Below are 26,545 nucleotides of genomic sequence, written 5' to 3'. Positions count from 1 at the left end.
GCTGCTGTTGAATACAATGTTCCACATATAGGTATTTCTGTTAGGTACATAAAGTACAGTTCAAATCCAATGTTTCATTATTTTCTGTCTGGAAATTTTTCTGTCTAGATGATCCATTTATTGTGGATTTCACCATTGTTGAAAGTGGGTTATTGTAGTTTCCTACCACTGTTGTATTTTTCTTCAGATTAATAAAATATTTACATTATGTATTTAGGGATGCTAATGTTGAGTATATATACTATACTACAATTTTTATATTTCCTTGATGAATTGACCACTTTACCAGTGTACAGTAACTATAAAAGAACAGTACTGGACTTTTACCTATCAATTACTGTGAATATAAATGCATTAAATTATGTAATTAAAAGATATTGAGTGACTTAATGGACTGAAAAATAAGACTCAACTATTTGGCACCTTAAAAGTTCTCCCTTAATTTTTAGGGACACACAGACTAAAAGTAAAGATATTTGGAAAAATATTCCATTCAAATGGATACCAAGCAAAAACATATCTAACTATATTTATATCAAACAAAATAGAATTTAAACCAAATACCTATAAAGAGAGACAAAAAAGTCACTATATAATGATAAAGAGGTCAAATGATTTATCTTAAAAGTCCACTTTTATACCAATCAATGATATGGGATGGAACATTTTAAAATAATTAAATTTCTATTGGCATTGGAGTCCACTTTTGTGTACCTCTTCACTGCTGCTGTTTTGACTCATCATCCACTACTCTACTTGTTTCATTATGAAAGCCATATAAACAATTTTAACATCTATTAATGAAATTACACTACTTATTTTACATTACTTTTTTCTCTCTTTAATTTTAATTTTTATCAGTACATATTTGAAGTACATAATGACTACATTCACTGTAGGAAGTTGGTAAATATACATGTACCTTTTGTCCCATACGTACACATATATCATATCATGTACATAATTTATCATTTTTATTTTTACTTCCTCTTTCCCTCCCTTCCCTCCGCCTCTCTCCATCTCTTGGTCCTCTTCTCATTTGGAAAAAATGCATCTCCCTGTTTCTTATATTTTATTTTCCCTATAATTTATTAATGCTATAAGAGAAACCATGTGATATTTAAGCTTGTGTATCTGATTTATTTTACTAAATATTATTTTCTCAAGGTGCATGCATTTTCCTACAAATAACTCAAGCTTATCCTTCTTTATGGCAGAGTAGTAGTCCATTGCCTATTAATACCACAGTTTCTTTATCCATTCTTCTGGTGATAGACATAAAGGCTGCTTCCAAGACTTACCTATTATGAATTGTGCTTCTGTAAACATGGGTATGCATGTATCACTGCAATATGATGTCGTTAACTCTTTCAGCAGGATACTGAGAAGGGTAATAGCTGGATCAAATGGAATTTCTATTTTTAATTTTTTGAGGAATCTCCATACTGATTTTCACTGTGGCTGTATTAGTTTACATTCTCACCAACAGTGATACTAACTAAAGAGATCTCCATACTAGTAACAAAATCTTTCTATTATAATTGACCCACAATGCTCAAGGGGCGGGGGAACAACAACAACAAGAAAATGAGGCAATAAAATGCCTTCAAAAAATTCCCAATTTCCCCAAAGCTAATTTACAGGGCGTTATGATGAATAAATCAAAAGCCAAATAGTTGAATTACATGAAAGATGAAAGTGGAGACAGCAGATCGATAATGTGCTCAGTGAACTCAGAGATGATATAACTAAGCAGATAAGGACTTAACAAAATTATCAGTGAGTTTTCCGAATACAATAATTAAAAGCTGGCTGAGCTAAACAAAACATGAACACCATAACTGAACATCAAAACATGAACACAAAAACTGAAATTCATGAAATGGTTCCAAGCAGAAATTCAGGAGATTAAAAAATTCTACTGAAAATATGGGCAACAGAAGTGACCAGTGTGAGGACAGAGTATCAGAACTAAATGATGGTGCTGATGCAGGTGAACATACTTAAAGAAACCATAAAAACAAGAGAACATGCAAAATGGGTCCAGTAGCTGCTCAATGACTTAAAGAAGACTAATCTAACTGGAATTAGTGAAAAATGAAAAGACAGAAAGAATGGCATTTAAAAAATCTGTTTATAGAGCTAATAGCAGAAAGCTTTCCAGTAGGGAAAGAATTTAACACAGAGATAAGCATGGCACAGTAGTACCCCAAGTAGACAAAATCAGAAGAGAACTTCTCCATATTACAGTCAGAATTCTAGAAGTCTAACAGAAGGACAGAATCTTAAAAGCTGTTAAGAGAAAAGCAAAAGATCACGTAGAAAGATAAACACATTAGAATAACAAGACTTCTCAAAACAAACTTTAAAGGCCATGAGAGCTCTGAGTGAAATATTTCAAACCCTAAAAGAAAACACTTGACACAAATATATCCTGAAAAACTATTTTTCAAAATCGATGGAAAAATATTGCCTTTGCATGACAAAGAGCACCTTAAGAAATTCATGACCACCAAACCACCACTTCAAAAAATTTCAAGGATTTCTTAGAAAGGGAACATGAAGCCAATGATGCCATAACAATCTAGAGGAATGACTATCGCAGGTAAGATGAGCAGTTAAGCAGAAGGGGAAAAAAAGAATCAGCAACATAAAAATAATACAATGATAGGAACAAGTCAATACCTTTCAATAATAACTAGATGTGAACAGATTCGACTTGCCCATCTAAAATCAAATTAAAATATTGGATTAAAAAATAAAACCCAAGGCTGGGCATGGTGGCGCATGCCTATAATCCCAGGACTCAGGAGGCTGAGGCAGGAGGATCACTGTAAGTTTGAGACCAGCCTGAGCTACATAGTGAGTTCCAGATCAGTCTCACTACATAGTGAGAGGCCCTGTCTCAAAACACCAATAAATAAATAAACAAACAAACAAACATTTTACTATACAAAAACAATAGCTTTAATCCAAAAGGAAATTTATAGACTAAAAATTAAAGGATGTAAATAAATATTTCATGCAGCAGGAGCCAACAAACAAGCAGGAGTAGCTGTTCTATTTTTAGACAAAGTTGACTGCAAACCAAAACTGGTTAGAAGAGTCAAAGAAGGTCACTACATATTAGTCAAGGGAGCAATTCCACAGGAAAAGATAACAATTATGAACACTAAACACTGGCACATCCAACTTCATAAAACAAACTACTGGACAGAAAAGCTATGATAAACATCAACACCATTATAGTGGGAGACCTCACTATCTCATTGTCATGAATAGATCAACTAGATTAAAGAATCAACAAAGAAATATCAGTGTTGAACCACACCTTCAAACAGGTAAACTTAATAGATTCCTACAGTGTTCCACCCAACAGTAGTAGCATGCACATTCCTCTCAGGAACACGCAGACCCTTCTTTAAAATAGATCAGTTACTAGTCCGTGAAGCATGCTTAAATAAATACAAAAGAATTGAAATTATCTCATGTATGTTATCAGATTATAGTGCATAGATTATTTTGCTACAGAAATCCATTGCAAAAGAAACCACAGAAATTATGCAAACACCTAGAGATTAAACAATATATTTTTGAATAAACCATGGATCATAGAAGAAATCAAGGAAGAAATTAGTTCCTAGAATCAAACAATAATGACAGTAAAACTTAATAGTATCCATGGGACATTACTCCTTTCATTTTCATTTTTTCTTAATTTTAATTTCCAGTAGAATAAAGATAACTTATTCATTTTAATTTATTCCAATGCTGGATATTGGACAAAGTTAGACATTTGGGCTTTGTCAGAGGTAGTAGTTCTAGAATTTTCAAGGGTATTGCATCCAAAATAATTCATGAATTTAGAATTTTTTTTTCGGATTTGTTTTATCTTGGTTTCCTTTCCTTTCTCTTTTCCTCTCTCTCTCTTCCTCCATATTTTTCTCTCTTCCAATTATCTCCCTCCCTCCGTCCCTCCCCTCTCCCTCTCTCTTCCTCCATCTTCACTCCTCCTTTCCTCCTTCCCTTCCTTCCCTCTAAGACAAGCGTGTTAAAGAATAAAATGTTAAGAATTTTTTAAATATTGTAAGTTCTTATGTTCCCTTATTGTTCAATTTTATACTAGAGCATTTTACTTTAAAGTGTGATGCTACTTCAGGGGTAATGGACTACTGTAGAAGAGCTTTCACTATACGGTTTACCCTAAAATAATTATATAAAGAATTAAATGTGTAATGGAAAAGGCACTTTTTAAATTTAAATTGATTTTATTGGTACATTCTAGGGAGACAGTAGTTACATTCATTACTGGGATCTTGTACCTTTACATGCGAGGTCTTGGTTCTCATTTTTTCCCCTTGTCCCCACCCTCCCTTCACCCCCTCTTCCCCTCCCCACCTTCAAGCACTTTAATTCCATTTTTACATTTTCTCATATTTTTTTTCCTTTTCCCTTATTCTGTTTTCCCTATCCTTCTCACTGTCCCTACACCTTTGGTACTTTTCTTCCTATTTCACGTTGCTAATTGTCCCATTAGGATCTTGAGTACTATTTTAGTTTCTCACACCAGAGAAACGATTCGGTATTTGCATATTTGCAACTTATTTATTTCACTTAGGAGTATATGTTCAAAATGTACCCATTTACCTATGAATGAATCTACTTTCTCTTTCTTTATGACTGAGTAGTATTCCATTTTATAGAAAAACCACATCTTCTTTATCCAGTTTCCAACTAATGGGCAGATGGGCTGTTTCCAAGTTTTAGCTATTACAATCTGTGCCACTATAAACATGGGTGTGCACATATCGTTGTGGTATGATTCTTTTAAATCTTTTGGAAAGATACCCAGCAGAGGGATGGCTGGGTCAAATGGAACCTCTAATCCTAGTTCTTTGAGGTATCTCCATATTGATTTCCACAGTGGTTGCAGCAGTCTGCACTCCCACCACCAATGGAGAAGGGTTCCTATCTCCCCACAACCCCACCAACATTTGTTATTGTGTGATTTCTTGATAGCAGCCATTCTTTGTGGGGTGAGATGAAATCTCAGTGCTGTTTTCATCTGCATCTCTCGAATGACCAGTGATGTGGAGGACTTTTTCATATATTTACTTGCTGCTTTTATTTCTTTGTCTGAGAAACGTCTGTTCATTTCAGATGCCCATTTTTGAATCAGGTCCTTATATTGGGGGCCCTGATTGTTTTGAGTTCTTTATATATTTTAGATAATAGTCCTTTGTCTGAGGAGCAGCTGGTAAAAAGTTTTTCCCACATTGTAGGTTGTCTCTTAGTTCTGTTCATGGTTTTGTTTGCAGTGCAGAAGCTTTTTAATAAGATGAGATCCCAGTTGTTGATTTCTTTCTGCTAGTTCCCGTGCTACTGAGGATTTGTTAATAAAGTCTTTTTCTATGCCAATGTCTTCCAGAGTTCTGCCTAACTTATCTTCCAGCAAGTTTAGTGTCTCTTTTTTTTAATATTTAGATCTTTAATCCACTTGGATTTTAGTTTAGTGCATGGTGATAGATAAGGGTGTAGTTTTAATCTTTTGCAGGTTGAGATCCAGTTTTTCCAACACCATTTATTAAAGAGGCTATCTTTCCTCCAGTGGGGACTGTCAGCTTCTTTGTCAAAAATGAGGTAGCTGAGTGCATCTGGAGTTGCTTTTGTGTCTTCCAATCTGTTACACTGATCCTCAGGTTTGTTTCTTTGCCAGTACCATGCTGTTTTTATCACAGTGGCTTTGTAGTATAGTTTCAAATTGGGGATTATTATACCTGCTGCTATGTGTCTGTTGCCTAAGATGGCTTTTGATGTTCTAGGTCTCTTATGGTTCCAAATGAATTTTTGGATTCTTCTTTCTAGTTCTATGAAGTATAGTGTTGGGATTTCAATTGGTATTGCATTGAATCTGTATAGCAGTTTTGGTAGTATGGTCATTTTCACTATATTGACTCTTCCTACCCTGGAGCAGGGGAGATCTTTCCATTTTCTTATATCCTCCTTGATCTCTTTTTTCAGAGTGCTCTAGTTTTCAGTGTAGAGGTCTTTTGCTTCTTTTGTTAGATTTATTATCAGATACTTCATTTTTTTGGGTGCTATTATGAATGGAATTGTTTCCCTATTTTCCTTCTCAGTGAGTCTGTTATTTGTGTACAAGAAGGCTATTGATTTTTGGGTGTTGACCTTGTATCCAGCTACTCTGTCTATTAAGTCAAGAAGTCTTTTGGTGGAGTTTTTTGGGTCTTCAATGTAGAGTATCATATCATCAGAAAATAATGTCAATTTAACTTCTTCCTTTCCTATCTTTATTGCTTTAATTTCTTTCTCTTCTCTAATTGCTATGGCTAATGTTTCCAGAACTATATCGAAGAGGAGTGGTGATAGTGGGCATCCTTGTCTTGTTCCTGATTTTAATGTGAAGGTTTTCAGTTTTTATCCATTTAATATGATATTGGCTGTTGGTTTTTCATAGATAGCCTTTGTTAAGTTGAGACATAGACCATCTATTCCAAATTTTTGCAAGGTTTTTTTTTTTTTATCATGAATGGGTGTTGAATTTTATCAAATGCTTTTTCTGCACCTATGGAGAGGATCATGTGCTTCTTGTCCTTGACTTTGTTAATATAGTGCATTACATTTATTGATTTATGTATATCGAAACATCCTTGCATCTCTGCAATAAATCCGACTTGGTCAGGATGTATGATCTTCTTGATGATCCTCTGTATTCTGTTTGCTAGTATCTTATTGAGGATTTTTGAGGTTTAGTATTCATGAAGTTTCTATATTCATTAAGGAGATTGGCCTGTAGTTCTCTTTTTTAGTTGCATCTTTCCCAGGTTTGGGAATCAAAGTGATATTTGCTTCCAGGAATGAATTTGGAAGTATTGCTTCTCTTTCAATTTTGTTGAAAAGTCTGAAGAGTAATGGCAGTAGATCTTCTCTAAATGTCTTGTAAAATTCAGCAGTCAATCCATCAGGACCTGGGCTTCTCTTTGCTGGGAAGTTTTTAATTACATTTTCAATTTCACTGATTTTGATTGGGGTGTTTAAAATGTTTTTATCTTCTTCATTCAATAATTCATAAGTATCTAGAAATCTATCCATTTCTTCTGTGTTTTCCATTTTATTAGAGTACAGGTTCTCATAGTATGTATTAATGATCCTCTGGATTTCTGTGGGATCTGTTGTGACTTCACCTTTTTCATTCCTGATTGCATGTATCTGAGCCTTTTCTTTCCTTTTTTTTGATAAGGTTTGCTAAGGGTTTAGTAATTGTATTTATTCTTTCAAAAAACCAACTCTTCGATTCATTTATTTTTTGTAACATTTTCTTAGTTTCCCCTGCATTGATTTCTTCTCTAATCTTTATAATTTCCTCTCTTGTTCGTGCTGTGGGTTTTTCTTGCTCTTGTTTTTCTAGGAGTCTAAGAGTCATCGTTAGGTTGTTAATTTGAGCTTGCTCAGTTTTCCTAATGTGGGCATTCAGTGCTATGAATTTTCCACGTAGAACTGCTTTCATTGTGTCCCATAGATTCCTGTATGTTGTATTGGCATTTTCATTTATTTGTAAAAACTGTCTGATTTCTTCTTTGATTTCCTCTCTGATCCATTGATTGTTCAGGAGAGTGTTGTTCAATTTCCATGTGTCTATGAAGTTCATATGGTTTCTTATGCTATTGATCTCCAGCTTTATTGCACTGTGATCTGATAATATATAGGGAATAACTTCAATTCTTCTGTATTTATTCAAGCCTGTTTTGTGAGCTAGTATGTGATCTATCTTGGAAAATGACCCATGTACAGCCAAAAAGAATGTATATTCTGATTTTGTGGGGTGGAACACTCTATAGACTTCTAATAAGTCCATGTGTTCAAAAGCTTGGTTCAAGTCTAGTATTTCATTGTTGATTTTTTTGCCTAGATGATCTGTCTAATTTTAATACTGGGGTATTTAGATCCCCCACTACAATTGTATTACTGGTTATTTGGTTTTTCATGTTGGTTAACATTTGTTTTATATAGTTGGGAGCATTTATATCTGGTGCGTATATGTTTATGATTGTTATTTCTTCCTCTTGGATTGTTCCCTTTACAAGGATGTAGTGGCCTTCTTTGTGTCTCTTAATCAGTTTTGGTTTGAAATTTGCTTTGTCTGTGCATGAGATTGCTACTCCTGCTTTTTTCTGGGCTCCTGTCACATGGAGAATTGTTTTCCATCCTTTCACTTTCAGTCTATGGGCTTCTTTTTGCACTAGGTGTGTTTCTTGTATACAACATATTTTTGGATTTTGCTTCTTAATCCATTCTGCCAATCTATTTCTCTTGATTGGTGAGTTGAGGCCATTGAAATTGATAGTTATAACTGATATGTACTGACTTATTATTGTCATGTTATTGTCCTTTTGTTGACCCTTTTTATTTTTTGTCCTCTCCTTTTAGTTTCTTGCCTTGGCTATTTGATTTGCTCTGTTGGGCCTCCTGGTGTAGCGATCTTCATTGTCTTTTTCTAGGATATTGTTTAGAATTCTTTGTAGTGCTGGTTTGTTGTTCATGAAGTTTCTCAGATGTTCTTTGTCATGGAAGTGTCTTATTTCTCCGTCCATTTTGAAAGAGAGTTTTGAAGGATACATTGGTCTTAGTTGTAGATTGTTTTCTTTTAGGACTTGAAATACCTCAGCCCAGGCTCTCCTGGACCTGAGGGTTTGTGTTGAAAAGTCTGCTGTGATTCTGATGGGCTTTCCTTTGCATGTGATTTGTTTCTTTTCTCTTACTGCTTGTAGTATTTTGTTCTTCTGCTGGGTTTCTGGGATCTTGATTATTATATGTCTAGGTGTAGATTTTTTTTTATCATGGCTAGTTGGTGTCCTATATGCCTTGCTTATCTGTATGTTTAATTCTTCCCCTCTGTTTGGGAAGTTTTCTGTCATTAATTCTGTGAACAGCTTTTTTAAGTCATTTGCATTTCTCCTGGTACTTCATGGATTCCTATCAGTCTTATGTTATTCTTCTTTGCATCATCTAGGAGTTGTTGGATCGATTTCTCATTCTCCCTTACTGTTTTTAAGAGACCTGTCTTTTCAGGGTCACTTTCTGGGATCCTATCTTCTATATCTGAAATTCTATCTTCGCAATCTTTTATTCTGTTGCTTATGCTTTCAATAGAGTTTTTAATCTCCTGGATATCTGTTTGAATCTGTTTAATGGATTCCATTTCTTTCCTATGTTGGGTGTTCATTGTTTCCATTTCTTTCTTATTCTGGGCCTTCATGGTTTCTATTATGTTCCTAAGCTCATCTATTTTTTTGTCCATTTCTGTTCTGGAGTCTCGAATCATGTCTTTCATTTTCCTCACCATCTCTATGAATATCTGGGAAATAATTTCTGTTTTAAATTTTTCTAGAGCTTGATTGATCAGATTTTTTACTTCCTGTGCTGTGAGTTCTGAGTGTCCTGGTGGTTCATGATCAGACTTTTCATTCTCCTTTGCCCTACTGTTTGCCATTGGTGGACTCAAAGTCTGTCTTTGTGGCTTGCTTAAGTGTTTCCTCATCTTTATTTTTGCTGTTGGGTTGTCCTTAATTCAATCTCTGGGTCATTAAATCTTCATGATATCACTGAGTCCCAGCCTTTGATTCTCTAATGACTTATAGACATTCTCATTTTCATAATTGAGAAAACAACTCATCAAATCAGTCCCTATTCTTTATCCCAATTGATACAATCAGGAACACAATAGGATCAATCACCACCCTTTATATCCCACCATGCCTCTGCAGAGTGCGTCCAAGGACTGGCTCAATCAGGGGATCTAAAAGCTGGGGTAGGGGGCCATGGTGCTCAGTGGAGCCCGCATGGCTACCCTCCTGGTGCTGGGTTGGAGCCAATCAGTGGCATCCGCTGGAATAGGTGCAGCTCCAGAGGAGGCCCATAGATCAGACCGGGCCACGCAGCAGAGGGGGCTCTGAGTGCAAGAAGGGGCAATGTTGCAAAACTCACCCTCCTGGTGCTGGGTCGGAGCAATCAGTGGCACCTGCTGGAAAAGGCGTGGCTCCAGAGGGAGGCCCATAGATCAGGCTGGGCTGCGCAGCAGAGGGAGCTCTCACTTTTTTTTTTTTTTTTGTACCATGATGAAACTCAGGACCTTCCACTTGGGAGGCAGCACTATGCCACTGAGCTAAATCCCAGGCCTAAAAGGAACAATTTTTAATCTTTTGGTTAGTCTGTTGAAAATAAAACACAAAAACACTTTAAAAATTAGAGCTGACATTTCAGTTTTTAAAAGTTAATTGTATTGATACATTTTAAGTATACAATATAACAACATTCATCATTGGAAATGTGTACTTTAATATAGCTTGGTTCTTATTTTTTCCTCATTCCCCTGCCCTTCCTTCAACCCCTCCACTCCTCCCTATTTACAAAGAGTTTGGTTCCATTTTTTCATTTTCTCATATGTATTCCTTTCCCTTCTTTCTTTTTTCCTACCTCTCCAACATCCCCTTCCCCTTTCCACCTACTTTTTCCTCTTTCAGATTATCTGTTATACCTTTTGATCCTTACTTACACTTTCAGTTTCTCACACCAGAGAAACTATTCAGTATTTACACATCCTTCCTATTTATTTCACATGGGTATCACCTCCATGTGTATCCATTTAGCTATAAATGTTTCTAGTTTCTGATTCTTTATGGCTGAGTAGTACTCCATTTCATTAAACACACACACATATGCTCATGCGCGCGCACACACACACACACACACACACACACACACAATTTTCTTTATCCAGTCTCCATTTGGTGGACAATTGCACTGTTTCCAAGTTTTAGCTATTACAAACAGTGTCACTATGAACATGGGTGCACATATATCACTGTGGTATGATTCTTTTGGGCAGATACCCAGTAGGGTAATAGATGGAACAAATGGGACCTCTAATCCTAGTTCTTTGCAGTATCTCCATGGTGATTTCCACAGTGGTTGCACCAGTATATACTCCCACCAATAATGGAGAATGGTTCCTTTTTCCCACGACCCTACTAGCATATATTATTGGTTGATTTCATGATAGCAGCCATTCCTTCTGGGTTGAGGTGGAATCTCAATGTTGTTTTCATTTGCATTTGTCAAATTACCAGTGATGTTGAACATTTTTTCATATGTTTATTTGCTATTTCTATTTCTTTGTCTGAGAAATGCCTGTTCATTTCAGATACCCATTTTTGGACTGGGTCTTTAAATTTGGGAGGTCTGAGTTTTTTAAGGTCTTTATATATTCTATAGAGTAGACTTTTGTCTGAGGAACAGCTGGTGAAAATTATTTTACCACATTGTCTTTTCACACTATTGGTGGTTTGTCTTGCTGTGAAGAAGCTTTTTAATAAGAAGAGATTCCACTTGTTAATTGTTTGTGCCAGTTCATATGCAACTGAGAATTTGTTCATGAAAACTTTTCCTATGCCATTGTATTCAAGAGTTCTCCCTAGCCCTCTCTTCTAGCTGGTTTAGTGTTTCTGTTTTAATATTTAGATATTTAACCCACTGGGATTTTCATTTAGTGCATGGGAAAGATCAGGGTCTAGTCCAATTTTTCCAGCACCATTTGTTAATGAGGCTATCTTTCCTCCAGTGAGGGTATTTGGCTCCTTGGTCAAAGATGAGGTGGCTGAGTGTGCTTGGAGTTATTTCTGCATTTTCTAATCTGTTCCACTGGTCCTCTGATCAGCCAGTGTCATGCTGTTTATATCACAGTAGCTTTGTAGTACAGTTTCAACTTGGAAATTGTGATACCCCTACCTTGTCTTTTTGTCCTAGAATTGCTTTTGCTATTCTTGGTCTCTTCTTGTTGTAAATAAATTTTTGGATTGTTTTCTCAAGGTATGTGAAATATGCTGCTGGAATTTCAATTGGGATGGCATTGAATCTATATAGCAGCTTTGGAAATATGGCCATTTTCACTATATTGGTTCTTCCTACCCAGGACAAGGGATGTTTTTGCATTTTCTGTTAGCCTCTTGATCTCTTTCTTCTGAGGGCTAGTTTTTAGAGTAGAGCTCTTTGATTTCTTTCATTAGGTTGATTCCTAGGTATTTCAGTTTTTTGAATGCTATCATGAAGGGAGTTGTTTCTTCCTTTCCTATTTCAGTGAGTCTCTTGTTTGTGTATAGGAATACTATTGATTTTTGTGTGTTGAGCTTGTATACAGCTGCTCTACTGAATTTACTTATTAAGTCTACAAGACTTTGGAGGAGGCCTTGGGGTCTTCTATATAGAGTACAAAGTCATCTGCAAATAATAATAATTTGACTTTTTCATTTTCTGTCTTTATTTCTTTCTCTTGTCTAAGTGCTGTGGCTAATTTCCAAAACTATATTTAAAAAGTGTGATGATAGTGGGCATCCTTGTCTTGTTCCTGATTTTAGTGTGAAAGGATATCAGTTTTTGATCACTTAATATATTTTCTGTTAGTTTTTCATAGATGGCTTTTATCAGATTGAGAGAGAGACTGCCTATTCCAATTATTTGTAGGGTTTTTATCATAAATGGGTGTTGGATTTCATCAAATGCTTTTTCTGTATCTACTGAGGTGATCAAATGGTTTTTGTCCTTTGCTCTAGTAATATAGTGTATTACATTTATTAATTTGCATATGTTGAACCATCCCTGCATCCCTGGGATGAATCCCACTCGGTTAGGATGTATGATCTTCTTGATGATTGTTTTCATTCTGTTTCCCAGTATCTTATTAAGGATTTTTACATCTATATTCGTTAGTGAGGTTGGCCTATAGTTGTCTTTTTCAATTGGGTCTTTCTCTGCTTTGGGGATTAAGGTGATGCTTGCTTCCAGGAATGAATTTGGGAGTAGTGCTTCCCTTTCAATTTCATTGAACAGTTTAAAGAGTAGTGGCAGTAGTTTTTTTCTAAATGTCTTGTAGAATTCAGCAGTGAAGGCATCAGGACCCAGACTTTTCTTAGTTGGTAAGTTTTTAATTATGTTTTCAACATTGTTGATTGATATTGGGTTGTTTAAAATTTTTAGGTCTGCTTAATTCAACCTTGGTAACTCATACTAAGTAGGAATCTGTGTGTTTCTTGTGTGATTTCCATCTTATTGGCATATAGATTCTCAAAGTAGGTATTGATGATCATCTGGAATTCAGCTGAGTCCATTGTGATTTCACCCTTTTCATTCCAAATTGAATGGATTTGGGTCTTTGCTTTCCTGTTTTTGATAAGGTCAGCTAAGGGTTTGTCAGCTTTGTTTATTCTTTCAAAGAACCAACTCTTTACTCCACTGATTTTTTTGTGTCTTTCTCTTAGTCTCCATTGCATTGATTTCTGCTCTGATGTTTATAATGTCCTCCCTTGTATGAGCTTTGGGTTTACCCTGCTCTTCTTTTTCTAGAAGCTTGAATTTCAGCATCAGGTTGTTAAATAGGGCTCATACTGTTTTCCTAATATGAGTATTCACTGTTATGGATTTCCCTTGTAAGACTGTTTTCAATGTCCCATACATTCCAATATGTTCTATTTTCAGTGTCATTTAATCATAGAAACTGTCTGATTTCTTCTTCAATTTCCTCTGTGACCCATTAATTATTCAGAAGTGTGCTGTTCAGTTTCTATGTGCTTATTAAATTCTTGTGGTTTCTTTTGCTATTGATCTCCAATTTCATCACCGTATGGTCTGATAATATACAGGGGATAACTTCAATTACTTTGAACTTACTTAAACATGTTCTGTGAGTGAGTATGTGGTCTATTTTGGAAAAAAAAAGCTGTGTGCAGCTGAAAATAATGTGTGTTCTGATTTTATGGGGTGGAACACTCTAAACATCTGTAAAGTTCATTTGTTCAAGAGTTTCATTGAGTTCTAGTATGTCTTTATTTTTTGTCTAGTTGATATATTTGTGACAGTGTGTTACTGAGTTCACCCACTAATATTGTATTAGTGTTTATTTGGTTTTTCATGTCCATTAATTTTTGTGCACTAGTTTTATTATTGGGTACACTAATATTTGATGCATATATATTCATGGTTGTCATCTCTTCCTCTTGGATTTTTCCCTTTGCAAGGATGTAGTGTCCTTCTTTGTCTCTCTTAATCAGTTTTGCTTTGAAATCCATTTGATCTGCAAAGAGGATAGCAACTCTTGCTTTCTGGGGGGTTCCTGTTGCATGCAGTACTGTTTTCTACCCCTTAACTTTCAGTGCATGAGCTTTTTTTGTTTTGTTTTGTTTGTTTGTTTTGTACTGGGAATCAAACTTGGGTCTTTGAGCTTGTGAGGGGCCACTTTTATATAAATGTTAAATCAATTTTGGAATAAAGTTAACTGAGAAGGGAAAGCTATAGATACATAATATGGATGATAGAAAACTTAAAAATGGTGAAGCAGAGAAAAACAGCTCTAATGGGTCAGACAGTAGAAAAGAATAGAAAGTTGTGTCTAGACAGTATGATTTCCACCTAAAGTAATAAGAATGGGAACAATTTAATTCAAGACCTGGCCAATTTTTTCTAGTATGAAGGTCTTGGTATATTCTTTTAATTTGTCTGGGCTCCTTTGAATTGGGCTCCTTTGAATTGGTCTCCTTTTTAGGTTTGGGAGACCTTATAATCTCTAATATAAAAACCTTCTAACAAAGTATGAAAACAGCCATGCACAGCACATAAATGGATATGCATGTCTATGTTCAATAAAGTTTTATTTACAAACACATGGAGTGGGCCATGTTTGGTATGTTAGCCATAGTTTGTGGACCCCTGCTTTATTTGATCAAAATGATCATTTATTGGCTAACTAGTTTTTGCCTAACTTGCTACACTGGCTAATGACCAAAATTTCAAGATACCACATAAAATAGTTAAAAGAAGATATAAAGAGAAAACAAGAAGAAAGTAGAGAGTACCCATAATCCCATCACTTTTGCTACATTGTTGATTGTGTATGCATGGCTTCTCATTTCATGATTTAATACTTTTTTCATGCTTCATATTTATATTCTTCCTTCAGAGTATGCAGGGGACCTTTTTTAAGAGACATACAACAATTAATCTAAGTACTCTGTCTTAGTTACTTTTCTCATTGCTGAAAGAAAATACCCAATATCAAAAGTTAAAAGAGGAAAGCATTGTTTTGGCTCATAGACCATAGAGGCTTCAGTCCATAGTTAGCTGGCTCCACAGCAAGGTGGTAATGGGAGAGAGGCATTGCAGAAGAGGAACAGTCCATGACAGAGGAGGGCAGGCAGAAGGCAGCACAGCAGTGAAATAGCAAGTAAGCAGAAGCAGCCTGCCTCTCCCATTTATCCCTTCCAGGCTAACAGCCTGTGCTACTCATATCCAGGGATGGCCGTCCCACTATCCATACCGAGAGCAATGCCAAACCAGTCAATGGATTAATTTAGTAATCACACACTCTTAATCGCAGCTTCACAAATGCTAGATTCAAACATCTCTGAGAAGCCCCACCTATGGCTGCATGAGGCTTTGGGAGGATATTGAGACACAAGCCTATGCCACCCTGACAAACTCAAGTGGATTTTGTCAAGCATACCATAAAAACTAGCTAGTATTATAAGAAAAATAGTAATAGGGCTGGAGACTTAGCTCAGTGGTGCCGGTGCCTGCCTTCCAAGTGCAAGGTCCCGATTCAATAATAATAATGACCCAAAGTCATAGTTTAAACTCCTGAAATGTACGTGCGCCGGGGAAGGGAGTCTTTCTGCCTAATTTGTGTAGTTCTTGACAAATCTTTTATGCTTTATACTTCTTTGTGTAGCTATCCAATAAGAGGTATTTTATAGTTAGAGCTTTGAAATCTACTTATATGTGATAAATTTTAATCTGACTTGAAAAGAGTACTCAATGCCTATTTGGAATATGGCTATATTTTCCATATTCAACTTGCTCAGTCAGATATGTAATTAGGAAGGTTATTAGGAAAAGTCTGAGCTGGACAATAGGTAAGATGGGACAATCATTACCTTGATATACTAGAAATTTAACTCAAAATTTTAATCTTCTGATTTCGGTGCCTAAATAATTAAGAAGGTAGAATGAAAGATAAACATCTGTGTCTCTAGTGTGAGAAATCCAAAGGGTAAATAAAGAGTAAAGTGGAGGTTAGATATTGCAAAGTAGGAAGAACATGTTAGAAGGGGAACGGGAACAGGCAGGGGAAGAAGAAGAGGAAGGAAGGAAAAGAAAAAGAAGGGAAGGGGAAATGGAAACAAATGTTTTGTAATTGAGGAGGGGGTAAAGAATCGGAGGGGCAGGAAGGGAATTGGAAAAAAGGAAGAATTAAGATATATTATGTGCAGGCACAAATTCCCTATGATGAATAGGATTATTATGTATGAAAATGTATACCTATTTTAAAAATAAACAGGAAAAAAATAAAGAGAAACCTTTGTATCTTTTGGCTGGCTTCCATGAACATATGCTGTTAAATTATACATTAATATGCCAGAGTCTAATGAGCTGATTGTGATGGAAAATCATGGAGAAAATTTTAACCTGTTGTTTTCTACTGGGACAGTGTACTAGTTAAAAGGGTGAGGGTGAGTGGCAGAATGACAATACCTTTGTTAACCTGATTCTGTAGATTAGATGATTATTGCCTAAAATGCCAGCTTTCTGCTTGGCTATCAGAAAACGCCTTTTCAAAATTATACTCATCAGTTTTCTTCCTTCATTTAAATGTTAATTACACATTTATAATGCATGCCAGTGTCTCTAGCTTAATTTATTCGAAGAACTCTAGAAAATTTTACTTTCATGGGAAGGATTAATCTTTTAGAGTCTATTCTTTTTGGTTTTATTATTTTGTCCTGTTACCCAGGCACACCCCCCCAAAGTAAGATTTTTCAAATTTAATGATGGGCATTAGCAAAGTTGAACAATGATATTCAAGCCCTGTAACTTAAAATACGATCTGTATTTTGAGTATTTTTTAATTACCATAGTATTTGTTCTGTACATGTGAAATTTGCATTGACTGCTGTTATTCTCATAAGTCATACTAATTTTCAAGAAACTCTTCTCCAATTTTCCCTTTTTCAAAATCATGTTCTTAAATTATTTTAAAATCTAACAGTTAATCCTGATAGTGCATCCTTTTTTTCTCTCCCTCTATTCTCTATGCATGGCATTTAGTTAAAATTTATTTGGGGTATTACATTGGTCTAAATTTATTTCTTTAGGTGTAGTATTTTATCCTGATTTTCCAAATCCTTTGAATGTAGTAGAAGTTCTAAGCAAGTGACTCAATATATCCATCAACATATTCCTGACCCATTGTTATACAAAAAATTATTTATGTTAACAATTAACAATTATCCATTTACTATCAAGATCAAATTCTTGGGAGAACCAGCAATTTTTTGAGCAAGTTAGTTGTCATAAATTAGTCAATATACAAAGACAAGGCCAGGGATTTAGCTCCGTGGTGCTGTGCCTGCCTGAGTTCAATTTCCGGTACAAATACACACACACACACACACACACACATACACACACAAATACACAAAGACAAAAGTCAACCAAAATATTATACAAGAATAATGTATTTTCTACATTATATGTATTGATGATTTCTGTAAATATGATGTCTGAATAAATAAACCAGAACAATGTAAACAAAATTTGTGGATGATAATAATAATAGTGAAGAAAATAATAGCTTTTCAAGGGACTCCTCCAAAAAAGTGACAAGAGTTTTTTGGGGGCTGGGGAGTGAACAGGAGAGTTCCAGAGTCAGGTTTGAAAGCTGCATCTGGAATTCACTGGCTCTGAGACCTAAGATATATTGCCTAATAATTCACAGCCTTGTTTGCCTCATCTAAAAATAATGATAATAACATTAATAATAGTCATAATAATAGTAATATTAACCACTTTGTAAGGAAGATTAGGGGGTAATATAAGAAAAACTTATAGAATATAATATAGAATCAATAAAAGGAATCTCTTGGCCAGAGAAAGGAGCCAGGCAGAATAATACCATGAAGTGGCAGAAAGATCTTTGATTCTTATCTCTGCTCACATTTTTTCATTATGTAAGACTATTATTTAAACTATGTATTTCTGTATGAAAGGAGTGAAATACTAGAAAAGCCGTGCGAGAAGCAATTTAAATATTGTATGTGAAAGTACTGCTTACAGTCCCTGACACACAGTAGGAACTCAATAAATGGTCCTATTATTATTTACCATGTTTCCCCAAAATAAGACCTCATTGGAGAATAATCAAGTTTGAAAATTTTTTTGCAACTAGGTCTTTTTTATTAAATTAATTGTATTGGTACACTTTTGATGTACATAATAACCACATTTATCATAGAGAATTTGTACTTGTGCATAATGTATCTTTTATAAAATTAATTTTATTGGAACTTTTAAGGTATACACTGTAATGACATTCATCATAGGAAATTTGCACCTTTACATAATTCATCCTGGTTCTTATTTCTTCGCCATTGCCCTGCCCTCTATTCAATCCCTCCACCCCTTCCTATCTACAAAGACTCTGTTTCCATTTTTAATTTTTCTCATGTTAATTCCATTCCCCTCTTTCTTTTCCCTGCCCCTCCAACTTCCCTTCCCCTTTGCCCCTTTTCTTCCTATTTCACATTATCTATCATACCTTTTAGTCCTTATTTACACTTTGTTTCCCACACTAGAGACTAGTCGGTATTCACACTTACGTGTTCTGTTTATGTCACTGAAGAAGATAGTTTATTGGTACATTTAGGGATACAGTACAGTTACATTCATTGTTGGGATCATGTACCTTTACATGGCAAGTCTTGATTCTCATTTTTTTCCCCTTACCTCTGCCCTCCCTTCACCCCCTCCTCCCCTCCCCATCTACAAACACTTTATTTTCATCTTTTCATTCTCTCACATGTATATCTTGATTCTGTTTTTTCTCATTCCCCTTACCTCCCTTCAGCCCTTCTTGGCCTCCTTATTTACAAAACTTTGTTTCCATTTTTTCCCTTCTGCTCCTTTTTCCTTTTCTCTTCCTTCCTTTCCTCCCTTCTCCCTTGTTCCCCTTCCCATTTGAAAATTTTCTTCCTACTTCCCAATATCTATCGTTCATTTTGGTCCTTATTTACACTTCTCACACAAGAGAAACAATGTGATATTTAAACATGCGTATCCAATTTATTTCATTTAGAACTATAGTCTTAAGATGTATCCATTTACCTGAAAATCTCTCATTTATGCTTCTTTAGGCAGAGTAGTACTTTGTTGTAAAAAAACCCCACATTTTCTTTATCCAATCATTGATGGGTATCTGGGCTCTTTCCAAGATTTTGCTACTAAAAATTGTGCTACTATTAACATGGGTGTGCATATATCTCTGTGGTATGTTTCTTCTAATTCTTTTAGGAAGATAATAAGAAAGGGAATAGCTGGGTCAAATGAAACCTCTAGTTTCAGTTTTTTTGAGGAATCTCCATACTGATTTACTTATTGGTTGCACCAGTCTACACTCCCATTAACAGTGGAGAAGGGTTCTTTTTTTCCCTGCAGCCTTGTGTTGTTATTCGTTAATTTCTTAGTGATAGGCATCCTTTCTAGAGTGAGATGGAATCTCAGTGTTGATTTAATTTTCATTTCTCAAATGACCAGTGATGTTGAACATTTTTCATATATTTATTTGAAAGTGTCTATTTATTCACAACCCAATTTGTGGATCATTGGGTCTTTAACTTGAGGGGCTGTGGATTTTTTGAGTTCTAGATTTTAATCCTTTGTCTAAGGTGTAACTGGTAAAAAGTTTTTCCCATTCTGTGGATTGTCTCTTCTCTCTGTTGGTGATTTCTTTTTCTGTGCAAAGGCTTTTTTTTTTAAGGGTTTTTAATAGACTGAGATGCCAATTGTTGATTCTTTGTAATATCTTCTGTGTGATTGGGGTTTTATTCATGAAGTCTTTGCCTACATGTTTGTCTTCAAGAGTTCTATCTAGTCTATCTTCCAGCAGACTTAATATTTCTGGTTTTATATTTAGATCCTTGCCATGGAGTTAGTTCAGTGGCACTGTGCCTGGCCCACAAATGCAAGGTCCTGCGTTCAATCCCCAGTACCAAAAAAAAAAATAAATAAATAAAATAAAATCTTTGATCCATTTTTATTTTAATTTAGTTTAGTTTTTATTGCAGTATACTTTATATATAGGTCTAGGTTTAATCTTTGGTATGTGGAAAACCAGTTTTCCCAGCACCATTTATTAAATAGGCTGTCTTTTTTCCAGTGTGGATGTCCAGCCCATTTGTCAAAGATAAGGTGGATAAGTGTGTTTGAAGTGTGTTTATATCTTCTATTCTCTTCCATTGATCCTCAGGTGGTTTGTTGTTCATTTTGTTTTTTGCTAATACCATGCCTGTTTTCCCCCACTGTAGCTTTGTAGTATAATTTAAAGTCAAGAATTGTGATGCTCCCTGCCTTACCTTTGTTACTCAAGATTGTTTTTGCTATTTTAGGTTTCTTCTGATGAATTTTAGGATTGTTTCTTCTAATTATGTGAGATATGCTGTTGGTATTCTGATTGGGATTATATTAAATCTATATCAGTTTTGGAAGTATCACCATTTTCACTATATTGGTTCTGCCTACCCATGAATAAGCGATATCTTCCCATTTTCTGATATTTTGTCTATTTTATTTAATCTTTCAAAGAACCCACTCTTTAATTCATTGATTCTTTGTATTGTTTTCTTAATCTTAATTGCATTAATTTCTGATCTGATCTTTATAATTTCTTCCCTCATATGCCTTTGGGTTTAACTCATTCTTTTTTCCTAGAAGCTTGAGTTTCAACATTAGGTCATTTATTTGATCTCCCTATGTTTTTCTTATTTGGGATTTTACCACTATAAATTTCCCTCATAATTTTCATTGCATTCTATAAATTCTGGTGTGTTGTACTGGAATTATAATTTAATTTTAGAAACTGTCTAATTTCTTCTTTAATTTCCTCTGTGACACAATGGTTGTTCACCAGAGTGTTATTTAATTTCCATGTGTTTGTGAAGTTCTTGCAGTCTTATTCTATTGATCTCCAGTTTAATTGCACTATAGTCTGATAATATACAGGGGATAACTTCAGTTCCTTTGCATTTACTTAAGTGTGTTCTACAAGCTAGCATGTGGTCTATTTTGGAGAATGACCTGTATTTAGCTGAAAATAATGTATATTCTGGTTTTGTGGGGTGGACATCTACTGTAGACATCTACTAAGTCCATTTGTTCTAAGACGTGGTTCAATTCTGTTATTTTGTTGTTGGTTTTTTGTCTAGATGATCTGGCTATTTGTGTCAGGGGAGTATTGAGGTCCACCACTACAACTGTTTTTAGTGCATATATGTTTATGATTGTCATTTCTTCCTCTTGTTCCCTTTACAAGGATGCAGTAGCCTTATTTGTCTCTCTTAATTAGTTTTGGTTTGAAATCTACTGTCTACTCCCACTTTTTTTCTGGTCTCCTGTCACATGGAGAACTGTTTTCAATCCTTTTACTCTCAGTCTATGAATTTCTTTGTGGATTAAGTGGGTTTCTTGTATATAGCATATTGATGAATTTTGCTTCTTAATCCATTCTGCCAACCTATTTCTTTTGATTGGTGAATTGAGGTCATTAACATTGATGGTCATAAGTGTTATGTATTGAATTCATTGTCACATTATTTTCCTGTTGTTGGTTCTATTATTTTTTATTTTTCCCTCTCTCCCTTTAATTTCTTGCCTTGCCTTGTATATTTGCTCTGTTGGCCCTTATGGAGTTGTGGTCTTCATTTTCTTTTTCCAGGATATTGTTTAGAAGTGTTTGCAGTGCTGGTTTGGTGTTCACGAAATTTCTCATGTGTTCTTTGTCATGGAAGTATCTTATTTCTCCATTAATTTTGAAAGATAGTTTTGCAGGATACATCAGTCTATGTTGGAGGTTGTTTTCTTTTAGGATTTGAAATACCTCACTACAGGCTCTCCTTGACCTGAGGGTTTGTGTTGAAAAGTCTGCTGTGATTCTGATGGGCTTTCCTTTGCATGTGATTTGTTTCTTTTCTCTAACTGCTTGTGGTATTTTGTTCTTCTGTTGAGTTTCCAGGATCTTTACTATACGTCTAGGAGTAGATTTTTTTCTGATCATGGCTATGGAGTCCTGTATGCCTCACTTGTCTGTATGTCAAGTTCTTCCCCTCTGTCTGGGAAGTTTTCTGTCATTAATTCTGTGAACAGTTTTTTTATGTAATTTGAACTTTCTACTGCTACTTCATGGATTCCTATCAGTCTTATATTCTTCTTTGTGTCATGTAAGAGTTGTTAGATTGATTTCTCATGATCCCTTACTGTTTTTAAAAGACCCCCCTTTTCACGGTCACTGACTGCAATCCTATCTTCCACATCTGAGATTCTATCTTCACATTTCTTCATTCTGCTGTGGATGCTTTCTATAGATTTTTTTTTTAATCTCCTGGATATCTGTTTGAATCTATTTCATGAATTCCATTTCTTTCCCATGTTGGCCATTCAAAGTTTACATTTCTTCCCTATGCTGGGCATTCATGGTTTCCATCACAGTCCTGAGCTCATCTATTTTTTAAATCTGTTTCTATTCTAGAGTCTCTAATCATGTCTTTCATTCTTCTCACCATCTTTGTTGTTATCTGGGAAATTATTTCTGTTTTGAATTTTTATAGAGCCTCATTTATCTGTTTTTTTAATTCCTGTGCTGTCAGTTCAGGGTGTCCAGATAGGTGACTGTCATACTTTCCACCTCATTTCCCCCAGAGTTAGCCTTTGGTAAGGTGGAGGTCTGTGTTTGTGTCTTGTTTAAATGTCTTCTCATTTCAATTTTTGTCATTAGTCCTGTCCTTAGTTTAATTCCTGGATTAATACTTTGATCTTCCCGATATAGCTGCTCTTTAGGTTTTGAGTCTCTAATGGCTCTGAGGCAATCTCATTTTCATTATACCAGGGAGGACAACTGATTAGATCAATCACAACACCTTAGCCCAAGTCATACAATCAGCAACACATAGCACCAAGCACAGCTTAGAAAATGACAATTTGTGGTAGTTATTAATCTGTCACTTTTAACTGTGAATTAAATAAAAATCAAGGATGAGCCCAAAATATGTTTATAGTGAATAAACTCTACAATATAGTAACTTTACCCTTCAGGATGGGAATCTAGAAGGAGTTGGGGAGGGAGGGATAGATAGAGAAAGTTTAGAAGTGAGATCAGAGGATACAGAAAGATCACACAAACTCGAGGAATCTGTTGAAGGAAAGAGGAGAAGACAGAACAAAATGTGCCTAAGAACAGAACAAACTAACAGCAATAGGAAGGCTGAAGACTTTAAGAATTTTCTTTTTAAACTAATGACAATTGAGAGAAGGAAACGAAAGAAAATAAATTTGAATTAGGATAGGAGATGGAACAAAAAGGGAGAGTAATGGAGATCAAGGTTAGAGAGAGAGAGAGTGAAAGAAAGAGAGATAAAGAACATAAGAAAAAAATAGAAAAGAAAAAAATTGAGAAAAGGACGTAGATAAAAAATAATTTTTAAATGATTAAAGATAAGAAAAAATATTACTTTAAAAAATAAAAATAGAAATAGAAGACCTACTTCAGTGTATGCCTCTGCTGACACAATAGAAGCAAGGGCAGGTGTGTGCAGATCTAAGCTAGTCTCAGCCAGCCAGCAGCTGTCCCCTGATTTCTGTCTGCCCAACCAAAGTTGAGATCTCTGACCACCTGCTGGGTTGAACTCTGCAAGATTCTATTGCAGGTTCCAGCTGTCTTTCCCCTGATGTTAGACAAGGTTCCCATGTGAAGTGCTGGTCCCTCCAACTTACCAACTGTGATGGTGTGGTGTACCTTTATCACAGATTTTCTTCACTTTTCCAGTGGACTTCAATTTTCATCTAGGACCCTTGGAGAGGCCCTCTTTCTCTTGTTCTTTTGAGGGGGCATGAACACCACTGTGTTGATGCCCTCATGGCTAGGCTCCTCTGGTGTGCTGGGCTAAAGGGGCTGTCCTACCAGAGGGTTGCAAGCTGCTGTCAGTCTCCTCTGTCACAATGAGTCAAAGACACTCCTTTATAGATTTTCAAGGGATGAAGTATTAGTAGGAAATCTGTAGATTTCTGTACAAATTGGCCTAATATCTTGAATTTGAGTTTTCTAGTCTGAATATGAAACTGAAGAGTGAACATAGTAATGACTGTGTCCTTTTTTTCTTTCAGGATTCGTTCAGGATTTTAACCATCCTTACAGTCTCTTTGAGAAAGATTGAACTTTGAAATTCCCTTGTTAAATTTGAAAATTCTATTGAACATTTTTGTAGAGTGTTTCATTACTCTTACATTATGACTTGTATGGTAGTTTGAGATCGTATGAGTAGAAAGGGCTTTTTAAATAAAATTTTATGGTTAGTTAAAAAGTTCTTATTTTTAAAAACCTTTTGAATAAGCTCCTCCCTAGCTAGTTTTTCAATCTTCATATTTTTCCTTTTGAGCAGAAGGTAATAGAAAAATAATATTCAAGCAAATCTGACATAAAAATTTATATATGGCTTGAGGACTTGATGCTATACTCTATGATTGTGTCTGAAATTATTTTCTCATTATTCTTACCAGGCAACAAATAAATACTCGAATTCTAATTTGTTTACATGTTTTATTACAAAAGTAATCCACTATTCAAAAGCTTTCCCAGAATATTTAACCTGAGGTAATTATTGATATTATTACAATCTGTTGATGAAATTTTGATTGAATCAATATTATATTTTATAAATATATTATTTTCCAAATAAGAAAGATGAAGTTTCTTTATAATTTGAATGTTAGATGCTTTTTATGCCAGATTTGTTTCAATACCATTACTTCATTAAAATTCAGCAATATTCCAATATATTCATTAATAATTATTTCACTAACTTTTTAAAAAATGCCACAATGTAAGCACAGTATGAAAATATTTGATGTTGTTTCTACTTGCAGTAGTACTTTGATACAGAACTAATATGGTTTCCACTGAACTTAGGGGTATGGGTATAAAGTATCAGAGATTATGAAACAAAATTATCCACTGTCATAATAGGAATGAGTGAAACTCGGCACTATATATATTTAGAAAATTCTCTCTAAGATATGAACACTATAATTATTTGAGCTAGGAAAAATTACATTTGTCTATGATCCCAGCACTTGGGAAGCTAAAGCAGGAGGACCTCCATGAGTTCAAGGTCAGTCTGGGCTACATAGTGAGTTCAGGGTGAGCCTGGAAAACATGGCAAGACCCTATCTCAAAAGAAAGAAAGGGGATGGGGAGGAAATAAAGACAAAAGAAAAGAAAGAAGAACAGAAAATAAAAATAAAAATTAAAATTAAATGTGTCTAAATTGAGGTGGTATAACTCCAGAAGACATATCCTGCATTGGATCCAAGACTGATCTCTATCTTACCCAGTGGGTCAGCTTTCCATCTCTATGACTAGATATCTAAGGAGAAGAAAGGTTTACATTAGTTTCAGAGGTTTCAGTCCATGGTCACTTAACTCTGCTATGTTGGGCTGTAGTGAGGCTAAATATAATGGTGGGAGTGCATAGTGGAGCAGAGCTGTACACCTTATGTGACTGGGAAGGAAAGACTGAGAAGGCGGTAGGCCCAATATCTCATGGAGGTCATGGGCCTTAGTTACCTAACTTCCACTAGGACCCACCTGTGAAAATTCCACCTCCTCCCATAGCACACAGGGTGGCAACCCAGCCTTCAGTGCATGGCATTTTAGGACTAAGATCTGAACCATTGGAGGTAGCTATGTTAACCAAATGACTTTGGTTAAAGAACTGAAACAGCCATGTGGAAAGCCATAATCTTTTGTGTTCCACCTGAACCCCAGACTCCTTGCCTTTTCTCCCATCAAGTCAGTAAGATCAACTAAACCATCTTGGTCAGTGAAAGTCCTCTCTCCTGTGTCTTGTTTATTTTTTTTGCCTTCAGATATATTCTGGATTTTGAGCCCACTTTAGAGTGGGTGTTAAATCTCAGTGTGAAGTGAGGATGTTACAGTGCTCTCAGTTTGCCTGGATGCTTTATAGGTGATTTATTTTCAGTAGCTTCCTGGTTTTAACACCTGTCATATGTAAAATCAGCCACACTCCCCAGATAACAATATTGTGCTGGCTGTAAAAATAAGACAGAACCAAAGAAATCCAAATTTTTTTGAACTTGCCACAGACTAGCACTTTGTTTTCATTATTCTACAAAAGATGGGAGTTTATATGTAGAAAATTTAGGAAGAAAAACAAGAGGATATATTTGTTTTTACTACTTATCAGGTTACCATTGTTAACAGTTTAACTGTATTTTTCACTAGAAGGATCCATATCTCCAAGGTATGTTAACTAGATTATTAAAAGTATATCCAATGTTTTGTTCTTTTGCTACATTTGGTCATTTTCACATACCTTTCCAAATCTCATTAATTGTTATCTTTGTGGAATTTAAGTTTCTCCCC

The 26,545-nt window shown here is 35.3% G+C and overlaps 1 protein-coding gene across 3 annotated transcripts in view; it reads left to right on the top strand.

Moving 5' to 3' along the window:
* Window positions 1-26,545, top strand: part of LOC117284117 — a 116,539-nt gene that overhangs the window by 16,965 nt on the left and 73,029 nt on the right. The window contains exon 7 of one of the 3 annotated variants that reach the window (XM_033758525.1): window positions 24,268-24,333. The exons of the other annotated variants lie outside the window; for them this stretch is intronic. The gene's annotated coding sequence lies outside the window, so the exon portion shown is untranslated. Of the gene's footprint in view, window positions 1-24,267; window positions 24,334-26,545 lie in introns of those variants that run through there. 3 annotated transcript variants of the gene reach the window in all.

The sequence above is a fragment of the Fukomys damarensis genome, unplaced genomic scaffold, assembly GCF_012274545.1.
Source record: "Fukomys damarensis isolate Sample0158 unplaced genomic scaffold, DMR_v1.0_HiC HiC_scaffold_4, whole genome shotgun sequence".
NCBI classification, from domain to species: domain Eukaryota; kingdom Metazoa; phylum Chordata; class Mammalia; order Rodentia; family Bathyergidae; genus Fukomys; species Fukomys damarensis.
This window is presented reverse-complemented; position numbering and strand designations above follow the sequence as displayed.